Raw genomic sequence first — 22,110 nt, forward strand, 5'->3', positions numbered from 1 at the left:
ATAAGCACTTACCAGCAAGAAACTGACGATCATTCTCCGGTTTGTGAAATGAGCGTCTCCTTTGCGTTTTCAATTTTTGCCGATTTAACTGCCTTGTTTTTCCCACATATATCGCGTGTATAAATTTCTTCAAACGAAATCATTATTGCTGTAATTATTGACGTTGATTACCTCAATGATATATCTAATACTAGTAAAAACGCAAGTTTTCAATCGAATCGACGATTTACCGTCCGCCATTTTTAGAATGATTTACTGCCAAGTAAAGAAATTTCTTAACTTTAAGATAGGATAGTAGCCGACTTATATTTAAGACAAAAATTGTCCATCTTAAGATAAAATTTAAGATAAAAACAGTTGTGAATACCACTTTAGTGAATTGCAGATTCTTATCTTAAATATAAGAAAATTTATAAAAATATAAGAAAAATCTTATATTTAAGTCAAAAAATTAACTTAAGATCAGTTGTGAATACGGCCCCTGTACTTAAGCATTTGATTTTTATAAAATATCATCATGATGATCATCATTTATAGCAATAATATTATTATTGCAATAATATTATTATTGTTGTTATTGTATAAGACGATATAAGGTGTAACACTCACAAAGCAGTCGAAGATTTCACCATAACCAGAGAGCTCTGAAAGAAAGGCAATACTTCTTTGAGTAACATTTTTAAACTAAATATTAGCTGTCTAGCATTGCGGGAAAGACCTCACTTTTCGATATAAATAAATGGGTTTTAAAAATTGGAGCACTGGAAAAACTATACAAAAGAAAATAACTTGATAGTAATTTTTCATCAACGAAAGTACATTCTCGTTTTGTTTCACAATACATAGGATATAAGGATTATTTTCATGCACGTTATCCCCGATATTTTTATAGTATAAAAATGAATTTTCAGTTTATTATATACTTTTCTCTTTTTTAAGCTTACGATCTGAAAGACTTTTAAACGTTCATTCAATCAGGGATGTTATATTTCCGATCCTTAGATATCGTTAAGCACGACATTAGTGTTGTGCTTGTGGTATTTTAGCTCTTTCTATTCGGTTATTTTCATGCTTGGTATTTCCAATATCCATTATTTGAATACTGTTAAATAACTCTAAGGATATATGGCCTGCTTTTTAAAATTATCTTTTGACGTATTGTCTGTGATATGCCGGGTTCATATCATCTGATCCCCTTTCATAATTATATTTTATTTAGTTCCGCGCATTGTTTTCTCGTTTAGGGCACAAGCGTTCTTTTTTACTTAGGGGCCATATGCCCCATTTCATAGACTGGCACGGAAGTGTCGCATCGAAGGTTCCATGATAACCGCCATATAAACACATCTGCGGATGTCTTGAATTTCCGATGTTAAAAAAGTATTAAATGTTGAATACTGCTTAAGCCGTTGCTATTGGGCGTGGACGGTAACTTGCACTTTTCATTACCGTCCACGAACAGGCTCAATAAAACCAAACCTGCTACATTTTCAATTTTGTCGTTTTGTGCGTTTTTTTATAGATTCTTTATTTCTCTCTATTTCCCTAGTTTTGTTCATTGGCTGAATTTAGAAGAACGACACCATAAAATTACGGAAATTATGTTAAAATGGGCGAACAATATATATTTCTACAGTGAATATAAGGAAATGAAAATATGCATTTAATTTCATCAATATTTCTCAATATTTCATTAAAGTATGTATTAAATCGGGAAATTCAACTCATCCAGATAATATACATTTTTTTTATTGTAAGTTATAGATTAATTTTGTGCGTGAGGGTCATGCTGATTTCTGAATAAAAAGTGCCATCATATTTCTATATTCAGAATAACTCAAAGAATATATCACGAGTGAAACAATTGCGATCATAGTCAAATTCAATTTGGTGAATGTTAAAGCAATTAATTCATAACTTTTGTCACATAACTTTTGACACAAATGTAGCAAGAAAATACATTCCGATTGTTCCTACTAACATCATAGTGTTTTTACTTGCCTTAGATTCTTTTGGTCAAACGAAATCTAATCGGAAGTCATTTTATTTAAAGAACCGACCATACTTACTTGGTTTTAAAATAAAAGGTTAAACATACCTCCAATCTGGAGCGCTCTAAAAAGAAAAAAAATATTTGCTGAGAATCTATAAAACGTTAAATGACTTATTTCCTATAAGCTATTTCATTTATTTCAAAAGATTGACTTTTTAATGGGTCATTGACAAATAACAAATATACTTATTATAAAAATAGCTAGTATTTAACAAAAAAATTTTGCTTAAAACATAAATCTTAAAAAAAACAGCGAAATTTATAACGTTATAGATCCCTTTTGAAGAATATTGATAAAATTTTCATAGAGTCATAATTGATAATTCTGGCGAAGTACAGAACAGGATTTCAAACAGTTTTTTTAACTATTATCTCAACACTAATCATTAACACTTTGATGGACATTATGCCACTTTAATCGAGGTAATTATCACATGTTTTACGCTATATTGATAAACATTAACAACCCAACACATATGTATTTTCTTGGTCGAGCGATTTAGGTATGTTGTAATATCGTAACTGTTCACAGAGTGTCTTGCACAATATCTTCGTATCTTCGTGCATAAACTAAGCGTATCAGATTTCTATATAAAGTATTGAAAGGCATTTCCAATTACTCGAGGTAATTTCATTCTTTGCTTCCTTCACGTGTTTATTTTCATTCATGGATAGTGATAGCGAAAACACAGGACGACAGCCACGTGGCAGCGATAGTGCAGGCATCAAGTGATCTAATAATTCTTCTGCTCACTTTATTCTTTAATTGAGTATTTGTCTTGTAAACTACTTTTTACTACATAATGATTTTAAAGTGGGCGGGGTATTGTTTACAATATTTTTAATGAAAGTGATGTTTATCTTAAAGATTGAATTACCTTTTAGTGGTAGACTTTATCCACATTTTTGTATGTCTGTTTATAATTGTTATCTACTGTTAACTTCAATTTCTAAAGATATTGGATAATTTGTCTGATTGTGAGTTACCAACATGTTAACAACATTTATGTGTACCCGGAATTTTTATGTGTATTACGTCAATGAATTATGCGTTTTACGTCATTAATTTTCGTGGGCGTTTCCCTTGTTTGTCAACATTGGGTTTTTACAGCTGACTGATGATGTTTTCAGAGCATGTCATATCTTATGTAATTGCTTTTATTCTATTTGATCTTATATTTTGTATTTCCAGTTTAATTGTACTTTGCAAACTTCAAAGATAATATCTGAATATGCTTGTATGTATTTATGAAGCATTCTGCTTAATCCTGCCATTATTATTTATGACATCACACTGTCTGCCAAATTCTGCCAATTCTGGCAGAATTCTTTTAGTATCAATAGAGCATGTTTTAGAATGTGAGTTAAATTGGTTCTGAGAATTCAGAGATGAATAAGTTGATTTTTGGGGTGGAAAATCAGTATAAGATACTGAAAGTTTAGAACATTGATTAAAGAATATTAGAGCATAAAATAGAATCAGATAATTTAACAGAAATATTTATTGAGAATAATGGAAATTGTGAAAAGTAGATTTATAGTTTTTTTAAATGAATATTAATAGATGTTAAAGGTATAATTATTTTTAAATATTTGTTCTTACTGTTAAATAAATATTCTTACATTTTAAAAGTTTATCCTATCTGTATCCATTTGAGTAAAATGAGAGATAATAAATCAGTGTCTAAGGACCAGAAAGTTCTTGTGCTGACTTTAAGTTGACAAGTGACCGAATGTGTTTGAATTTAACTCGGGACAAATTGAACAGTTAGTGTCGGTTTCCAGTATTATTAAGAACGACAAACATCGTAGATCATAAGAAAAAGTTGCCGAGAAAACCTGACTCAGAGGTATAAGCTTAACATATTACCTAATTAAAGCCCTGGCGTCATGGATACAGTTGCTGAAAATGAGTCGGTTGAAATCGCCAGCAAAATCAAAGATGATAAGAAAATACGTCATGGCAATAGGTTCGGGATCGAAACTTTCAAACTCAACAGTCAGTGTTTTGGAATCGTAACGTGATATAGGTTATGCTGATGACACTTCTAGGGATTTACTCGATACTTTTCGTACAAATAACAGCTGTAATTTTGTTAAAGCATCAAATCTCTATGTAAAAATAAGCATAAAGTTCTCAGCCGCGACATGTTTTGAAAACAATACCTTCGTAGAATTTTAAAGCCTTTTTCCATACATATATGTTGGAGATGTAACACCAATCGAAACACGATATTTTCGTCATTGCAATGTTTTTCATCACAGATATAATTTCGCACCTTTGCATCTTTATATAAATCAACAAGCTGAAAACAATATATAAATAATTAACTTGATATTTATCTTGAAGAATTAATTTTCTGTACTTGTAAAACGAGATTGGACGTTGTTTAAAACAGCATGCCTCTAGAAGGTTGGGGCAACGCTTGACTTGTTTAACTTGTAAATAAGCAAAAAATAATCGCTTAAAAAATCTGGAAAAAGAAAAGAAAGAAAAATAAAGTGTTTATTCTTTTTCTTAGTGTTGTTTTGTCCAAGTATGAATTTTTTTCCATAAATGAATGTCAAAGTTTAGAAAATGTAATCAAAATTCGTTAATCAAGTAAAAGTCAATGTTATATCGGTATGATTCAACATGTAGGTGTAGTCACAAGAGTTGTTTTGTCCACAAAAGAATCAAATCCTACATGAATAACATATTTATGGCAACTTAACCAAACTTCGATAATTTGACCTTGTTGTGAATGTCATTTAAAGCTCAATGAAAATGTCAGTTAAACCTTTAAGAAAACATTGTCCAAAAAGTTGTTTGCCCAAGGATGAAAAGAATCCATTGGTTAATTACAAAGTTTAAGCCAATTATAGCAATAATCATTGGAAATTCAATAGTTTGAACTTCAAGGTCATACATGAGCCAATGTCAATTTGGGTTTGATATACTCGACGGTTCTTACATTTAAGATAAAGGTCAATGTCATTTAAGAATAAAGGTCAAATTAAGTCTTGTCTAAGATTTTGTCCAAAGTGTTGTTGTGGCCAAGTATGAAGACAATACAAAAATAATTTGACAAGTTATGATAGGTTTGCTGACGGCAACGGCGACGACACAATTGTAACAATACCTCTATTTTTATTTCCTTTTTTTTTAAGTCGAGCTAAAAAAATTCGTTCTTTGAAATTTAAAGATTGAAATTGTCTTCAAAACAATATCTAGAGAAAAAGAACCGAAGGTATGTATCAAGTCTGACTGTTGTTAAATGCCTTATCTTATATAATAAGAATTGTATTATTGTGATTCTGACATATTTTTGTGCAGTTGATTGATTGTGAAATTTGTAGTATGAGTTTTAGAATGACATTTATATATTAAGTCAACGTTCTGCTTTAATTATCTATTTATAGAAAGACATTGCAGTTAATAGTTAATGATGTCGTAGAAAGGAGGTGATTATAGTTATAATAATAGTTGATTTGTGTATTTCACTTGTCCCTCAGATGTGATGCTTTGTATATTTTATAAAATGTAAAATATGTTTAAATCTATGTAATTCCAAATGCATAAGTAAGGACTGTTTCTAAGCTTAAATCGCATGTTGATCAGTATGTTTTAGATGTGACCATAAGGTGTTGATAACATTTGATATAAACAACCCATTCAAGGTGAAAATAAACATAACTGATGTTTTTAGCTATTGTTATAGAAATTGATTTTTTTTAAATCCCAGATCCGTCTTGACACTCAGGGACTCGGACACTAACTTTCTAGTTATATGCTTTTTATTGACGTTAAAACATGTCAAGACAAATTTCATATCCCTCTTTGTATTGTTCTATATAAAGACCGGCATTTTTAAAATTATTGTTATGTCGCTGAACATAAACTTTCGATGTGATACTTTCTAATCGTTCAACAAAAACTACTCAAAAATAAATAAGAGTATACCTTTGTTTCTGGAATCGTGTTCGAAATACCTATCACTTGTTCTAAGAATTTCTCAGAACACGAGCATTCATCCTGAAACAGACTTCATCTGATGATAAAAATGGCAGACTGTATTGAGCCTTTTAGATAAATAGGTAAAGGGGAACATAAACAATTTTAAGAATAAATTTAAAATGAAATGAAAATTTGTGCAGAAAAAGGCTAAGTCAACTGTTATCGGTCAACATGACATGCTTTGGATGGCTATCATTCGTTTCAAATATGTTAACTGTCTGGGATCATCAAAGCATTTTAAAAATTCAGTTGTTTAAAAATATTACACTGAATTAGTTTATATCTTTATTGGTGTTACATTGAAGCTTACTCATTAATCTTTTTTCATAAAAAAGGAAAAGTAAGTTGATGCCCTACCTGTTTCTTTAAGAATTTCAGACGTAAATTTGGCTCTTCATGCCTTTGTTCCTGAGGACAAAAATAATAAAAGTATTATAGTTAAAGCAAAAAAAGTTCAGTTAACTTAAAACTCGAAATAGTGTGAAAACGCAAAATGATTTAACAGTTCCAGCGAAATCCAAATGAAAGTTTGAACCAAAGTAAATATAATGATTAATGAATTATTTATAATTATAAGTTCTTGAATTACGTCAGAAAGCAAATTGTATTTCTATCAAAACTTATTGAGACATTCTTGACGAGGTAAAAGTGTTTTTTTTTTCGATTTGTTTAAAGGATTATCAAGGGTTTTGTGTAGGAAAATGCTGCACACAAAATTCATCAAGTTGAAACTGTGTCAACTTATAAAACAAAAGGGCAATGGTGGCCCTGAATCGCTCACCCGCAGCAACTGTTTTTCAGTGATTATAGAATTTTTTTTCAAATCAACTTGAAGAAAGACAAGTCCAGGTCAACTTCAACTTGACTCTCTAGTTATAAGGTTTCCTGACACGACACTGATTGTTTTTTCTTTATAGTAAAAATGATAGGAACCAAGTTTAGTGATCATCCATCCATTAATTTGTGATAAATTTTGCCTTAAAAATTAGATAATAAAATAATCTCAGTTTTTAGATATACATGTATGCTGTTTGTCAGGATGACATCACCGGTCAATATTTATTTTAGATAACATAGGTATACTAGTCAACTCGACCAGAATATAAACATTTCAGGTTAATATCTTACTCTCTAATAGAAATGGGAAAAATGGTAACTTTAACTACATAGAGGAAAAAGGCAAAAGGTTGTTTTGATGAAAGGTATTCAGTGAACATGAAAACAACTTTACATACATTGCAAAATTACTTTCAACAAGTGATAACCAAGTTTGCAAAATGTGATTCTGAATAGAAATTATCGAAACTGATACTAAAATAGCACAAAGAATAAAAAATGACAAATTACATTAAGACAAACAAGACATACTTCTAAAGTTGACATGAGTTCACTTAAACTTAAGTTGTGTTCCTTAATGTAAACTGCTAAGTTACAAAAGATTATAAAGTAAAATAAGATGAAAAATAATTTTAGCCATATCTACATTTATGAAAAATAAATTCAAATTTATTAACATTTAACTTACAGGTCTATCGATCAGGATATTCTTTATATTATTATTATATTCTCATAGAATACAACAGATACTGTAAATGAGTCTCAGTGAAAAACAATCACCTATCTGTCACACAGTGACAATATCCCATGCACATGAAACATCAGGTTCAACAGTATGTCCCAATATTTATTGAAATGTGATTTCTCCAAGAAAGTAAGGTACGAAAAAACAAATGTAATATTTATTTAGGGTTTATTTCATTTCCTAGGGAAATTTCTCTACATTGACCTTCAAATGAATCTGTAGAATGATTAATAGAATGATGCAATGCCCACAAACAGAAAGATACAAAACACATGACCTCAAATCATTTCTAAAGCAAACAGGTCATGCCAATATGACATTCAATCTTTTTTATGCATAAAATTTTTCAAGAGGGAAAATTAACTTCAAAAAGAGGGAGATTTTTTAATTGACAATAGACATAGTAGGATATTTTGAAATGAAAAAGAGGGAGACTTCTTTATATTTTTTAAACACCCCTTATTCTAAGAAAATATTTAAAAATTTGATAGGAGAAAGAGGGTGTCTCCAGCTCAAATTGGGAAAGTTCACATGTATGTATGTACACATATATGGAAACATTCCAACATGAGTAATTTTCCTTTCATTATTAAACTATAATTTGAAGAAATGCCATGGCCTGGGGAATTTCAGCTATAGTTGTTCCTAATAGGGGCCAATCAAATTAATATGAGCAAACTTGATAAAAGACTACATAAAAATGCAACAGACAAAGTTTGGTGATCATCCATCAATTATTTCAGTAGGAAGTGATGTTCAAATGTATTTTCTATTTTTAGCTATAGCGGCCCGTAAAAGGGACTTATCAAATGAATTTGAGCAAATTTGATAAAGACTACCAAAGAATGCTACAAACAAAATTTGGTGATCATCCATCAATTAGATATGTAAAAGCAGACGTTTTAAGGTATTTCTGTCTTTAGCTATAGCGGTATTTATATGAGCAAACTTGATAAAAGACTACCCAAGAATGCTACAGACAAAGTTTGGTGATCATTTATCAATTAGTTCTGTAGAAGAAGATGTCTAACGATTTTCCTATTTTTAGCCCTAGAGACCCCTTAAAGGGGCCAATCAAATTAATATGAGCACACATGATAAAAGACTACCCAAGAATGCTACAGAAAAAAATTGGTGATCATCCACCAATTAGTGCTGTAGAAGCAGACATTTAAAGGTATTTCTATTTTTAGCTATAGCGGCCCCTATAAGGGGCCACTCAAATTAATAAATGAGCAAACTTGATAAAAGACTACCCAAGAATGATACAGACAAAGTTTGGTGATCATCCATCAATTAGTTATGTAGAAGAAGATATCTAAAGGTTTTTTCTCTATTTCTAGCTCTAGAGATTCCCGAAAGGGGCCAATCAAATTAATATGAACAAACTTGATAAAAGACTACCCAAGAATGTTACAGACAAAGTTTGGTGATCATCCATCAATTTTGTTCTGTAGAAGAAAACGCTTAAAGGTATGTCTATTTTAGCTATAACGGCCTCTAAAAGGGGCCATTCAAATAAATATTAACAAACTTAATAAAAGACTACCCAAAAATGCTACAGACAAAAATGGTGATCATCCATCAATTAGTTCTGTAGAAGAACATATTTAAATGTTTTTCTTTTTTTAGCTCTGTTAACCCCTAAAAGGGGCCGATTGAAATGACTTGAGCCAATTTTAGTGTTACTGTCACAAGGATGCTAAGGACCAAATTTTATGTAAATCTACATAGCAGTTTCAGAGAAGAAGACGATTGTTGACGCATGACGACGGACGACGGACGCCGGAGTTCCCCTTTGATACTAATAGCTCACCATGAGCCTTCGGCTCTGGTGAGCTAATAAGAAGACGCAAAAGAAAAATACTAATGATTTATTGTACAGTTACAATCTCATATACTGTGATAAGCTGGGTTTTTTTTCTTCAGGAAACAAGTACCTCAGGAAAAGGGATTATCATGACGTGTGACGTTACAAATTACGACATTTCATTTACGAAGGCTTTTAAATGTCAATTCAGCTAAGATATAATATTGATGTGCAGAACTTACCTCGGTGGATTCTAAAAATTGGATGCAATTATTTTTGTGTAGTCCATTTTCAAAGTCAACCTTGAATGACAAAAATATAAAATTAATCTTATTTTCTCAAATCATGCGAAAAATGACATTTTTAAAGGTCCTAGCATGAATTTCTGTATAAGTTCTATATAATTTGGGCTTTAAGCGTAATTATATCATTCTGTATCTTTGATGAAATTATGATTAACTTCGACAGAGTCACAGAGTAGTTTTTAAACAATTCATTTAACTAGAAAAAAACTCAATAACAGATATTGTTGATATTGTTAGATTGAAATAAGTCTTAATCATTCATTTTACATGCACTTAAAAAAAATTCATAGTTTTCTAAAATATAGGGTTACGCACGTTTTCCCGTGTTATAACGTCTGCAGAGTCTCGAGGAACGGTTGGTGCCCGAGCCTTGTAGGGCGAATGCTCCAACAGTTCCATGGGACTTTGCATACTTTATAACACGGGAGACGTGCGTTAACCCTATATTATAGAAAACTATGAATTTTTTTAACACGAAATAACGTTGACGCTATTATAGCATAAAATTTTAAAACAGAGTGTCTATTTAATACAAAACACATTCATTAAATCCTTGTGCTTCGACGGTATTTATCCAATTCTACATGTTTTACGTATGCGTTTTATTTTTCCGGGGCCAACAACTTGGGAAATACAAATGCTCAGAACCGAACGAAATTCAAATTTTAATTGATTTAACAAATCCGAACATTAGAGATTTATTAACTCAAGAAAAAGACATTAGATTACTCTACCTAATACAAAACATGACCCTCAGAAATTCCTAGAATGATTTCAGATTGACGTTTGAAAAAAGATCAGTGACGTCAGATTTTTTTTCAAGCACACAGGTTTACTGTACATCGATAAAATCAGGCACTAAACATAATTCTCTCAAGGAAATATGAAGAGCATTTATCAATATAAACATCAATAAAACAACATTTTTTCATACTAATTTTGTGTTATCTTGTTTTGTTAGTTAATCGGAGGGATAAACTGAAGCACAGATATTTGTTTACATTGACAACTGTCCGTTTCTTAGAAAGGGCAACAACTAAGATTAGCGGCGATGTCTATACGCCGTATTTCCGGCATAGTTACTTAAATGCTCCTTACCGTTATGCGATTGAGGCCCTCGAATAAATAATTTCAATATAACAAGAGCGCATGACTCTTTGGCAAACAGACCAAATTGTCATTTGTCAAAACAAGAGCGCGTGACTATGTTAAACATGGTTTTGGTCCCGTTGTAACATGGGCAAAAGAGGGGACAAATAGCCGCCGATTTGATGCTATAATAAATGTAATAAATGTTGAGATATCTAAATGCTAACCTGACCCACGTGGGTTAAGTTGGAAAACCACCATTTAATTCTTTATAAGGAGAAAAGTTTTGTTACAATATTCATTTCGAGGACATTTATTTTATACAATATTTAAAGAATTCAAATAGAAGAAATGAAAATTTTGCCTGTGTCTCGCTTTCAATATAAATTTTAAGTTCAGTTAAATTAAACAAATTTTCTAGAATATTAAACCATATTTCTATTTAAAAGTTCGTCTAAAAAGAGAGCACTACGTATGAGTCTTTATTGAAGTATCTTCTATTATAAAGAAATTATATTTGATCATATTGCTGGACGTGTAAGTGATTCTGTGTCAGTTTGTTATGTCTGTCACCTTTGCTCCAAACACATTTGTCTTTTAGCGTTTGATTCATATAAGATATAACCATAAAATATCATCATCATGACCATTTATAAAAAGTATTGTTATTATAATTGTTGTTGTTATTATATAAGAGAAAAACTTACCATCTTTTTGAAAATTTCATCACCAGAAAGGGAAATTTCTCCATCAATAGAGCAAGTATTCATCTGTGAAAGAAAAAACAATGTGTCTTCAATTAAATGAGAAACATCTTTAATTTTTTTTTTAAAAATCAATGACAGAGTCTATTCTAGGATTTGAAAAACATGGGAGATTTCTATCGAAAGTGAGAATTGATTACATTTGTTGATCTATTTCCTTCTTTCTCTATGTAAACTTTCCCCCTGTCTCTGAAAAAGGGGGTTATTGTCAAAATATGTTTGAAACCTGTCCATTCCCTTCCTAGAATAGACACTGCAATAAAAGAAGTCTAGCATTAAAAAGCATTGCGGGGAAGACCTCGCTTTTCGAAATACAGTTATGGGTCAGAAAAAAGTGCTGGAAGCAGCTATACAAATGCAAATCACTTGAAATTTTTCATCAACGAAACTACATTCACGTTTTGTTTCACAAGATATAGTATATCTCCACTAGTGAAACATTTTATAGAGGAAAAACTTGAATTTTCTGTTTATTACATACTTGACTCTGTTTTTTTACCTTGCGATCAGAAAGACTTTCCCTTTAATTTTTTGAATTGGCTATATTTAGAAGAATTGCAAATATGAAATACGGAAAATATGTCTCGCTACAGTGAAGTTTTTTTTTCACAGTGAAAACACGGAAAATGAAATTATGCATGGTTTTTCATAAGTATATTACAATATTTCATTTACAAGACGATACAAATCGGAAATTCATATGCATTTATTTTTGGTAGAGCTTTTAAGATATATTGTAATATAGTATCTGTGTACAGATTCTCTTGCATGATATTTTTGTGTATTAACAAAGCGTATCAGATTTATATATAAAGTAATAAAAGGCATTTCAAATCACTCAAGGAAATTGCATTGCTACATTTACATGTTTATATTCTGTCTAAAATGGAAAATTATAGTGAAAACGCAGGACGACCTCGTGGCAGCGATAGAGGTGGCTCTTTGGATTCTGTGGTTGCTTTTCAGGAGTATTTAGACAAGAACTTTTCTTCGCTATAGTGTGAATTGAGAGACAAGCAGTTCAAACAAATTAGAAGAAGTTCTTGTACTAGGGACCATAAGTGGACAAGTAACCGGAAATAAGTTGAATTTAACTCGGGACTTATTGAACAGTTATAGTCGATTCCCAGCTTTATTCAGAACGACAAACAGCTTAGATTATTAGGTAAAAATGCTGGAATCATTAAAAGCCTGACAAACAGGAATAAATTTATCAAATTAGCTGATAAAAGTCCTGGCCCTGGAAAATAGTTTTCATACATTCTTACGCTCAATTACGTTTAGGTCCATTACATTTAAAACTATAATTTTAACAATCTGGTTAGAAGTCTACAACAAAACTGATAGAGGTCCGCTAGTTGAAGTTTCATACCAAATATCACAACTCTTCGACTTGTCATTTCACAGAAGAATTTTATAGCTTTTACTTATTATAATAATATATTTTTTAGAAAATCTATGACCCCCGGGATAGGGCCAATTTTGTCACTATTTTGAAAAACATTGATAGAGGACCTATAAATGAGATCATATACCAAATATCACAGCTCTTGAGTTTGTACTTTCAGACATATATAATGAATGGCAACCCGTGACATGGGCAAATTTTGACCCTAGGACTATAATTTGAACAATCTTTTCAGAAGTATACAACACAATGTTTCATGCCAAATATCTCACTTCTAGCTTTTGTCAATTCAAAGGAGAAGTTTTTTAGGCTTTTACTATATACATATAGGGATAACCTATGACCCCCTTAGTGGGGCCAATTTTGGCACTCGAGGCTTAGAAAAACTTTTGTAGAGGCCCTGTAGACGACATAATATGTCAAGTACCAATGCTCTGAGCCTTTTACCTAAGACAAGAAGATTTTTTTAAAATTTTTACTATATGTACATAATGAAAATCAATGACCGAATTTCAACCTACTACCAAATGTTTCATTCAAAATATCTAACATCTAGCCTAATTCAATCCAGAGAAGCAGATTTTTTAAGCTTTTACAACATATACATGATATAAGGAAAACCAATGCCCTAAAGGGTGGCCAAATTTTGACATAAGATACTAAACTTGAACAACTTTGGTAGAAGTCCTATGAATGATATAATTTACCAATTAACAAAGCTCTAAGCTTGTACAATCGGGCAAAAATATCCTTAAAGATCCTGTAACACATTTTTTCATGGTTTTATATAAAAAGATATGAAGCCCAAATTAAGATTTATCAATATTTTAAGTTCCAAAAAGCATTATTTATAAAGACATTAAGGAATTTGATATTTCATGTAAATAAATGGAGGTAATAAAATGTGTGTTCTATAAATTCTAAGTAAATTTTCCAATAAGAAATGAATGCATATAATCTTATAATTACATTTAATATGTACAAATATTTGCAGTAAATATTTTACATATTTTCGATGTTTCAAAATTGTTGTATTAGCATTATTATATACATATATAATGCCACGTATGACTGGTATACAACCTCAATTACAAAACTTACAAAAATGCAGGATCTTTAAAAGTTTTTACTCTATGTACTTTACGAAAATCAATGACTCCCGGATTGAGGGCCAATGTTGACCCGAAGGGTATATTTGAAAATATTGGTAGAGGTCCAATACCGTAAGTAAAATATCAATTGTCTGACCCTTGTGGTTCTAAAATAAGATTTTCTATATATATTTTTGGTTGCCATGGCAACCAGATTTTTTCATGGCATCAAATTCTTTGAACATCTTTGGAAGCCTTTTACCCGAGGAACAATCCTGACAAGTTTGGCTGAATTTGGTCTAAACAATCAGATTCTTTAAGTAACATACACACGCAGTTGAATCCTTTTATGCAACCGTATCGCAGATGCTGCCTAGGCATAAACAAGTTTTTCGTCTATGATATTTAATCGAAAGCCAAAAAGCTTTCTATCGTCTATCCTACCCAAGCGCATTTCATGTCGCTAAACGACAAACATATAGCGCTCGGAAGCGTCTGGACATATTTTGCCACCACTTCAAATATCGATACTGTTTAAACCATTGGTAATTCCTTATTATATCAATTAGAAAAAATTGTTTTGTCTATAAATTTTTCCATTATATAGGTAAAGCCAAAGCATTCTATGTGCAGTTCAGGCCCCACTAACATATTCATAAAGTGAAGAAGCGTCAAGAAAATTTTGGTACAATGTTATTACAGAAAATATTTAGGTAAAGTTTTATAATTGTTTGTGTAAGTAACATAAACAAGAAAAAAGTTTTTTCATCTACATGACATTAATTTACAGCACAAAACTGATGTTTCACCGTGCGTATTTCATGTATAAAATATCATTATTGATATCCATAACTCTTAAGCATTCCGTATTCTAACGTAGTTATATATTGTAAAATCGTCCACAGGGTTTTATTTCAATATAAACACAAACATTACTTAAATTAATTGTAATTCAGTTTTTAACTTACTATTATATATCATATATAGGAATTTCCTAATTATATCTATAAAAGTAATGCATATCCTAGCGCAGTTTAGGCCGTTTAAAAACATTCATATACCGACGGAAGAAACTAATCAACAGCCGAAAATTAAGTTTGAATATCGTGTAAAGCGTTTGGAAGCATCTGGGCTTATTTTTTAAATTCAAACATCGAAATAACTCTAATTAAGAAACAAAAGTAAAGCGGAGACATGGGTAAAGAATTGTTGGTATATCTAGAATAAATTGTCCCAATAAATATGAATATAACCTAACGATATAGAACATGTGCATCTGCTTTTTTCGGATTAAGTTCTTATCTTGATACAAAACAATTATGAAACTAGGTTAAAAGTTATGTCTATTCCAAAAACAGACTTTCTCTAGCTGTCTAAAAGTGCAACAATTGTTTATCGGAGTATCTTATGTCATTTAATGGTTTACCTGACCCCATAATGACCTCCTTTAGAAACAGATGAGAGATAGATGTTATAGTTAAAAAACTTTGAATTCCGTCTGCTCTGTTTTGCAAGCTTTAATAATTTTTCTGTTACGCTAAATTTGACATCATATTATGAATCATTTTCGAATAACGGTAAGCATGATTCGAAACGAAATTTTACATATTATTTTCGACAAAGTTGTTTATAGTTTCAGACGACTTCCTTACGTCTTAAAAGTCTTAGAAAATATCCCTGAATATCTCATAAATATGCCTTAATAAATAACGTCTTGATTCATGAAAAACATCGATTTTATTTGCCGCTAGTTTTTAAAAAAATCATACATTTCTAGATATTAGCACGGAGAAACAAACAGAGATCTTTAATTGCATTTTTCATTTATCTTAAAGTTAACATTCTTCCCTAAAATATGGTATATATTTCATTAACATATTTAAATAAATACAACCACGCTTAATAATTGAAAATTATGAAAAACAATGGTTTTATTTGCCGTTCTCAAATTTTTTGAAATAAACATGTATTTGTAGCTATAATCAAACGGACTAACGGACAGAGGAATTTAAAACAGATTATCTTGAAGTACACATTTGTCTCTGTTTAATCTATAACGTATCAATGGAAAATCGTAAAAATCATCGAATTTATTTATCTTGAGATTCCATATGCTAACAAGAAAAACAGACAGAAATATCTTTGGATACATTTCTTTATATCTATGATATATATTTCCCGACAATATGGTCAATATTTCATTAATTATCTTATTATTAATTTATTTTACACTTTATATTGTAATTAGAGTTAGTATCTGTTTAGTGTTTTAGATATAGTGCAAACCTTTCTCTGTGCTGTTTTCTCCTTCGAATTTCTTTTCCTATTTTCTTTACTTTCTGTCTTCTCCTTAATCTTTTCTTCCTTCAAAGATAAAATATAATGATACGTGTGTTTTCTCGGGGATTCGAATATCTATGTCACTAAATAAAGTATCGGTCTAAACGAGTCTCCCAAATGAAATCTTAATTTAATAGTATTAAATCACTAATAAAATGTTCTATATATATATTTTGGAAATAACACATTTGTCACAAAATTAAATTGCGATGTGAACGGTTTGAATATTCGCACAGTACTTATACTACGTAATTATTTCATCTGGGTTATTGCTACTACCACGGAATGGTATAGGTCAGACTATAGTAGCATGGCCAGCGAATGGGGGAAAATTGCAGGGCAACCTGTAAGATTTATTGTAACATCAAGTGATAGGATAAAAATGGGTTGTTTTCAGTATAAAAAAACTAATTAAGAAGCTAACACAGTATTGTATATTACGAAAATGAAATATTTCATAAGTATCTAGGGTAATTTTTCACTTGGTTATTTTGCATTGAAAAAGGTATATGCCAGTCTTGTGATCAACAGAAAATTTTAATGAAAATGAGCGAGAGTGGAAGTTATCCTCTTGAATTGATTTTGAGAACAAATGGGTGGCTACCCCGAATGTTTATAGCAAGATTATGTTTAAACTTGGGCACTTCATTCTCCTATTAAAAGCACGTCTTAAGCACGAAACATCATTTGAATGTATTTTATAGACCATTTCTCATAATGTAAGTCTATGGAAAAATCTATAAGATTATATGATCCAGACTCGTATCAAACATAGAAGGACAAGAAGGACATGATAAAATAATTTGGTTTGAATAAGTTTATGATTGATTACTAATTATATATATAATGGGAGACAATAAAATATCAATACAGTTGTACTTTCCCCTACGTGGGTACAAGTACGCATGTAAATTCTATAGAAATGAGAGAATTAATGAACACATACCACAAAATCGATATTCAAGAAAAATAACGGCACATCGCCCAGCAGAACAGTCATGAAAGCAAAGCCACTGCATGTTATGTCACTAATTTTATTGTGTTCATTGTAGTCAAATAGTAATAATAAAAGTATGTAGTGACTGCGTAAAAGATTAAATAATCCGTGGCCTACATGTATGCTGTAAATAAAAAAGTGGACGATCTTATCTCTTTTATGACCCAACCCGACAAAGTGAAGAAGGTTTCAAGTTGCTCCAATTGCAAAAGCTCTGCTTTAAGAACCACTGAATTTTAATGGGACTATAGAATTTTCGGTCTAAATGTTTTTTACTCTTCAAATTCTAATTTTTCTTTGATATTTGCCAAACATTAGGGTCGGCGGGTCTGAGAAACGAAAAATCAACAGTGGCCTAAACACAATAAAAAATCAAGACACAGTGCAACACTTTGACCATAAGACATCTGAGATAAAATCGGAAAATATCAATTAGAAACAAGTAAATATCTTCGCTGCTTTTTAATACCATGCACCCGAAATTCAAAGTAAAACAAAATAATACAGGAACATATGATAATTTTTATAGGAAATATTAATAATTCTTGTAATAAGTATTGAAATAAATGTCCTGATTTTACTGTTTTTATGTTTGTTCGTTTGCTTGTTTGTTTTTTGTTGTTGTTTTTTGTGTGTGCTAAGTAAATTTCGCTATTAGAAAATCTTCTTTGAACGAAAGATTCGGGGTCACAGATTTGGTTTTTCGAGTCATCTGCCGTTGAAATTGAATGATTCTACTTCAGGTTTATTTATTGTGCCCCGATTTTTTTGATTTTTTTTTGGGGGGGGGGGAATTAAGATTTACCCTTGTCTGACCGTCCTTCCTTCCTTAATGGCCCCCTCCCCCAAAAGTCCGTTTTAATGCTGTGTCTCATGAAACTTAAAAAGAATTTGTCCTAGAGTCATGAAACTTAACATGAATGTTAGTCATCATATGTAGTTATATTTGCGTGTGGATCTATTCTGTATTTGTAGAGTTATTGCCCTTGATTTAGAAAATTTGCAATTTAAAACTCGTGTCGCATATAGCTCAAAAGTATTGAGTCATGAAACTTTACAGAAATGTTGCCCAGTATGTGAATTTGTGCACTCGATGTTTTACTTGTGGATTTTTTCTATTTTTTCAGAGTTATTGCTCTTGACTTTGTCAAAGTTTGCAATTTTCAACTTGTGTCGCACATAGCTCAAAAAGTATTTGACCAAGAGTCATGAAGTTTTACAGGAATGTTGCTCATCATATAAAGTTGTGCACCTTGGGTTTCGCTTGTGAGTTTATTCTGTTTTGTCATAGTTAAAACTTGCAATTTTCAACTTGTGTCGCACATAGGTTAAAGAGTGTTTGAAAAAAAAACAGGAATGTTGATCAGCATGTGAAGTTGTGCACTTGGGGTTTCGATTGTGGATTTATTCTGTTGTGTCAGAGTTATTGCCTTTGATTTAGTAAAAATTTGCATTTTCAATTTGTGTCGTGCGTAGCTAATAAAGTGTTTAGCCTAGACTCATATAACTTAACAGGAATATTGGTTATCATGTGTAGTTGTGTACCTGGGAGTTTGCTTGTTATTTTACCTTGTATTTGTAGAGTTATTGTCCTTAAACAAATACAAATTTCCAATTTTCAAGTTTCGTCCTGTGAAGCTCTAAAAGTATTTGATCTCAAGTCATGGAACTTTACAGAAATGTTAGTTGTGTGCCTGGAGATTTGATTGTGGGTTTATTCAGTAATGGCAGAGAAATTGCCCTTGACTTAGTAAAAACCGTTCACTTATGTTGTGTTATGTAATCATTGAGTGCTTGAGTTAGAATCAACCAACTTTATATGAATAATGTAAACATGAACATCACTAGAAAGCTGTGCACCTTGGGTGTTGCATGTGGATTTTTTCAGTTTTGTTAGAGTTATTGTCCTTGACTTTATATCAATTTGCAATTTTCAATCTGTTCATAGTATTTCACGTGTAGACCTGAAGGTTTGTTGATCAGCTTGTGTACTTATGCACCTTTGGGTTTGTCTATACTCTAAATTTTATATGTAAACGGAATTTATGTAAATAAGTTTAAATAGAACATCTAGTTTTTGCCACTGTTATAACATCTTCACCTTAAGGTCTATAAATATTCATAAAGGTATATGTTTACAATAATTTTGAAATATGACAAGCTTGTTTTAAATAGGGTTAATCCCCTCTAAAGTCAGCTGAATCATTTACAACAAAACACAATATTCAACTTTACCAAACTTCACAAAGGATAAAATGTTACTATATATGGTCATGACTGCACAAACAACATTCCAATGATAAACAATAGGTATCCTTGGTAAAATAGATTTCTTGGAAAGAATTCGATGTAAGGATAATTTCAATGACTGAAATTTTGCGGACAAATGAATTTTAAAATAAATGATGTCTGGTCTCTATATTTAAAACCTGTTTTATAGGTAATGTATAATAAAAAGGTATAACACACGTTAATGTAAGCCGAGTGAGAGAACAACCTAATAACGTTTTCGAAAGTCCATGTCCTCCTTATCCTTATTTGTCTTTTAAGGACAAAAACTTAAAAAAATAGAAATAGTGTTCAATTAGTTATGTCCTTCGCCCTGTCACAATTATCAAATATGCCAGGAATGAATGCAAGATCTTTTGTAAATGTTCGAAATTTAGCAGTTTTTACAAGAAAGGTTTCAGCTTAAAAGGGGCTCCTTAATTACGCTTTAAGGATAATGTCCCTTGTCTCATAACGGCGTACTGGCATGATAATATTTTGAAAGTTTCCTGTCAATACCTTTAACAGTTTACAAATCATTCTACAAATAAGCAATTAAAGACATTATTCTTAGTCAAAATAGGATAACAACGCCCAAAATATATTTTCAAGAATAATTAAACTTGTTCTGCAACTGTGCCTGATAAAAAAAATTGTGCTAGTAATTCAAGTGTCAAGTTCGTATCTTTGATAACGTTCAAATTATTTTACTAAATAAACAATTTTGACAGCAAAAATATCTAAGTAAAAGGGATCATGAGTCCAAAAAACATAGCTTTCAGAATTTTGCCCCTTTGCTTAAAACTGCGCGTTTCCATGGTGATATTTTTACATTGTTACCTTCAAAAGAATTGCAGGTAACATAAAATCTGTTTTGTTTCAACACGTGTAAAATTAAAAGTAAAATTAGATTTTTCAAATGTAATTCCCTTTAAGCGTTTTTGCTTCAGTTTTGTTGGCCGTAGATAGCTTTTCGTCCCTTCACGATTTTACCGGAGGGGACTTAACGATTGCACCTCATCTATGCACCAATCAATACAAAATCGTAGTTGATGAACCTTGTACGGGGATAGAGGACCATAACTAGGATTATGTGTATCGTTTAAATATACCGTCTGTCTAACATGCAAGCCATTCCAGAAACCTTGACTCTGCCAAAACCCAAAAAGTGCATAAGCGAGATGTTACAGGTTACCATATAAAGGTTGTGTGATTTTCTAATTATTTTATTTTTGTCAGTCTGTGTGCCCTTTTGTCTCTCCCAAGATTTATTTATCCTGTGATAACACCAAAAGACATATTGTTCTTGCGATGATAACAGAAATAACAAAATCAATAAAATTTGGTTCATAATTGATATCCTGTGATTAAAAGTAAACATGTGTTCCCTTTATATATTTTTATTAAACTTCCTTAAAACGGCACACGCATGAATCTTTCCAAATAATGTGTGAAATGACACTATAATCTGATAAACAAATTGAAGCCATTGTCCGCATTCATATGCATTGAAGTAAGTCATCGAATGACATTGTTTAAGTGGACAAGAACCTTTTAAGGCTACTGTGAAAACATCTATCAAAGATATTCATTTCTAACTTTGACTATCTCTATCAAAATTGCAATACAATTCTTAAGAACATAATCCCGAAACATATTTTTGCTTAATATTGTCCCTTTATATTTTTCATATTTTCCTAACTCAAAAAAAACTTATCTCAGGTATTCTCCTCAAAATGAAGGTTTTTCTTTGTATAATGGGCAGATAAATCTACGAAGAAGTTACCCCTTTTTACTTTGCATTTATCTTACTACCAAGACCTAATGAATATAAAGCGCTCCTCAAATAGAATTTGTTCATTACAGACGTATTAACGCATAATTATAGGCTTATTATATGAGATTTTAAACCTTCCATAAAAATCTGTGTGTTACATTTTTGTTATAGAATTATGATTTAAAAACTATGTTGGCCGATTTTTCCATTTTTAAACCGCAAGAATGTTTACCTTAAGTTGAAAATTACTCGCGGGCTACTTTTAAATCCACGAGATTTTGATGTCGAACTTGTAAATAATGTCGTGGACATAGACATTCACGAGGTTTTCTGTAACGCTTCGGTCTTTAAAAGTTGAGTTTTACAAAGGAAATCGCGACATTTTCTGTCTACATAGTAGTCTAAGCCATGCAAACATATACCTGTCTTAGGAAGCCGATTCCGGATATTATAATCCGCGGTATTTTGTTTTCACGCTTACCCTGTAAACGAGCTTAGGCCTCAACTTTTATGACGAGTAATATTTTTTTCTGCGACTAAAATAGGGGAAAACAGAATCCCTATAGAAAGCTCAACACGGAAAAATTGAAAATGTCGCAGGCTCGGTTTGATTGAGCCTGTTCATGAAC

General features: G+C 31.2%; 1 long non-coding RNA gene across 1 annotated transcript; it reads right to left on the reverse strand.

The window, feature by feature from the left end:
* Window positions 1-6,406: 6,406 nt before the first annotated feature.
* LOC132744369 (uncharacterized) lies at window positions 6,407-11,611 on the reverse strand. The gene is made up of 3 exons (XR_009627689.1): window positions 11,544-11,611; window positions 9,685-9,744; window positions 6,407-6,458 (listed from the first exon to the last, which is right to left on the reverse strand). It is a non-coding gene; the product is annotated as an uncharacterized LOC132744369 (long non-coding RNA).
* Between the last annotated feature and the right edge of the window lie 10,499 nt (window positions 11,612-22,110).

Source organism: Ruditapes philippinarum, unplaced genomic scaffold (assembly GCF_026571515.1).
Source record: "Ruditapes philippinarum isolate M1 unplaced genomic scaffold, ASM2657151v2 ctg8163_1_1_1_1, whole genome shotgun sequence".
NCBI classification, from domain to species: Eukaryota; Metazoa; Mollusca; class Bivalvia; order Venerida; family Veneridae; genus Ruditapes; species Ruditapes philippinarum.